This window comes from Gobio gobio, assembly GCF_949357685.1.
Source record: "Gobio gobio genome assembly, chromosome: 23".
NCBI classification, from domain to species: domain Eukaryota; kingdom Metazoa; phylum Chordata; class Actinopteri; order Cypriniformes; family Gobionidae; genus Gobio; species Gobio gobio.
Genome location: NC_137119.1, coordinates 6,509,840 through 6,512,980, shown reverse-complemented (window position 1 = coordinate 6,512,980; position 3,141 = coordinate 6,509,840).

The window sequence follows — 3,141 nt, the reverse complement described above, 5'->3', positions numbered from 1 at the left end:
TGATGATGAAACAACCTAGAAAATCTTTGTTTCTCCCATCACTAGGTGCAGGACATGACAGGAACACTGTGATTATTGACAACAAACCACCACAGGACAGACAACACAGGGAGGGCGAGCAAGTAGAGGTCAAAAATGTCCACTGTCTATTGTCAATAGTGTATCAATGTATGAAGCACAGTTCACACAGAAGTCCCTTTCAAACCAAGCAGCCTTCTGTTGGTCAAGGTGGTGAATTTGCGTGACCAACATAAACACAAGCGAAATCTGCATGGGGAAATTTTCCTCCCGCGTCGAAACTCCCAATCACACAGATTTCTATTGAAACGACTGGAGTTTGCACTCGGATTTCACATCTGTACATGTGACCACAGCTTAGCAACTTCATAACAACACGCTAAAAACCACCCAAAACACCTTAGCAACCATGTACCAATGCCCTGGTAACCACTAACAGTAACACCAACTCATAGCAGAACAACTTTTCATGTCAGAATATTATTGTGCCATTTTTGGCTTTTCCCACCTCTGAAAAACTCCTGTGGTACTCTTACACAAGTGTGTGACAGTAATCAGGGATCTGAATAATCTCTTACCCGTCTCAAACTGCATAGTGTTCACAAATAGCATGCCTTTGATCTTGCATGGCTGTTTTAGTGTGGCATTCACTTGCAGTTTTTGATTAGCTGAACATAACTTATCCCAGGACATGTATCACTGAACAGAGCACCATCTAACCATTTAATCTTATTTCAAACTGCAGTGTCATTTTTATGGAACAGTTCATGGGCTGTCAGGCTGGAATTACCTTCATAAACGTTTGCATTATAAAATATGGCTTAGTTGACATTTCATAGACTGGTCATTGCCTGCCTAACTGAGCTGTTGAAAGCTTTATAAAATTGTAAAAAATTGCTGATTGTACCTGCACACTACAGAGTCTCATAACTTTTGTCTCTCAAGTAGATTGCCAAGGTCTTTTTCTAAAACCATGCGTCTTTGCTCTTTTTTAATATATAGACTTCCTCAGGCCGAACAGTCATTTAAACTGAGATATTTAAAGACAGTAGAACTAATGTAAACGGTTCATTTGGGCAGCTTGTTTAAAAAAAAATAAAAATAAAAAAAAAAAAGCTGTTTTTGGACTAACAAGGAAGAACTTTCTGCTATATTTGTTTCTTTTGGATGATAGAAAGACTGGATTTGTACTGATTCAACATTATTAAATGCTATTTTTTTCAGTTGTTAGTATACTTCATTTAAAGTGTTAATTTTTTACCTATTTTATGAATGATAGATCTACTTTCTAATAAAGATTCCAGACACAAACTTTAGTGTCCAGTCATTCTGATACACCAAACTAAATGGAACTTATTAATATAAAAGTCCACAGGAAGTAAAACATAACAACCTCGAAGAGCCAGAAGTGAACTTGTGTTCGGCATTACAAACTCATCACTGAAAGTAAAACATTCAATACTGAACTTCGTTCCACAAACAGCTCCTGACCTTACAGGCAAATCAATCAGTTTGGATCAATATATTAGCATGATTCATTACTTTAGTCAATGGCATTGGGGCAACAACAATAATAAATAAAGGTCAGAAATGCTGAGTAGAGCGCTTGTGTTGTGAATGATGTGAAAATGCTGGAGTCAGTCAGGCATAGTTATGAATTACATCCCGCCAGAATTAGCAATGTGACTGACTGTTGTGTCTGGGCAAGCAGGCATCCGGAGGAGTTAGTGTCCCACAGGGGCGGCAAGTTTACATCAACGAGTCTAATTCGAGCTCCCACTGGTGCTCTCCCTGTGATTAATAATGCCCCTCTTCACTGGGCTATCCTCTAGAGAAAGAGATGCTTGCTGCCAAGGCTATAAAGGACCTGAACAGTTATTAAACTCTATTTCCAGCCCAGTGAACAAAAAACAGGCAGAATAATACCATAAACTTGGGACTTGAAGGGGGGCCTGATCGATAACTAGGAATCAAGGTATCAGTCTTGAAGGCGGACTGTCGAGTGGTTCTCAATGCAGATCCTTACAAAAATTAGTAAACTTCAAGTTAATTTTGTTAAGTAAAGTTATTTTAAGTATACTTTATGTATTAAACTATACACCTAGAAAATTATAGACTGTCATCCCTTCTTCCATTCATTTCTAAAACACTTGAACAAGTCGTGTTCAACCAAGTCTCTACCTTTCTTGCACAGAACAACCTCCTGAACAGAAACCAGTCTGGTTTAAAAAAACGGACACTCAACTAAGACTGCCCTGCTCTCAGTTATTGAAGCTCTGAGACTGGCAAGAGCAGCTTCCAAATCCTCAGTACTCTGGATCTGTCTACTGCTTTTGACACTGTCAACCACCAGATCCTCCAGTCAACTCGCAAGACTAAGGAACCGCACTCCAATGGTTCAAGTCTTACCTCTCAGGTAGGTCTTTTAGGGTGTCGTGGAGGGGTGAGGTGTCTGAGTCACAACATCTAGCCACTGGGGTGTCCCAGGGCTCAGTGCTTGGACCGCTTTTCCATCTAAATTTCATCACTAGAATCTGTCAGTCAGTAACATGGTTTTTCCTATCACTGCTATGCTGATGACACAAAACTCTACCTCTCATTCCAGCCAGATGATCCAATTGTAGCTGCTCGCATCTTAGCCTGCCTGACAGACAGGATGAAGGACCACCACCTTCAACTAAATCTTGTGGAGACAGAACTGCATGTGGTCCAGGAGACAGGATTGTATCGAGGCACAGATCTGGGGAAGGGTACAGAAAGATTTCTGCAGCATTTAAGGTCCCAATGAGCACAGTGGCCTCCATCAACCGTAAATAGAAGAAGTTTGGAACCACAAGGACTCTTCCTAGATCTGGCCGCCCGGCCAAACTGATCGATCAGGGGAGAAGGGCCTTAGTTAGGGAGGTGACCAAGAACCAGATGGTCACTCTTTCAGAGCTCCAGCGTTTCAATGTGGAGAGAGGAGAACCTTTCAGAAGAACAACCATCTCTGCAGCTCTCCACCAATCAGGCCTGTATGGTAGAGTGACCAGACGGAAGCAACTCCTCAGTAAAAGGCCGCCTGGAGTTTGCCAAAAGGCACCTCAAGGACTCTCAGACCAGAAAATTCTCTGGTCTGATGAA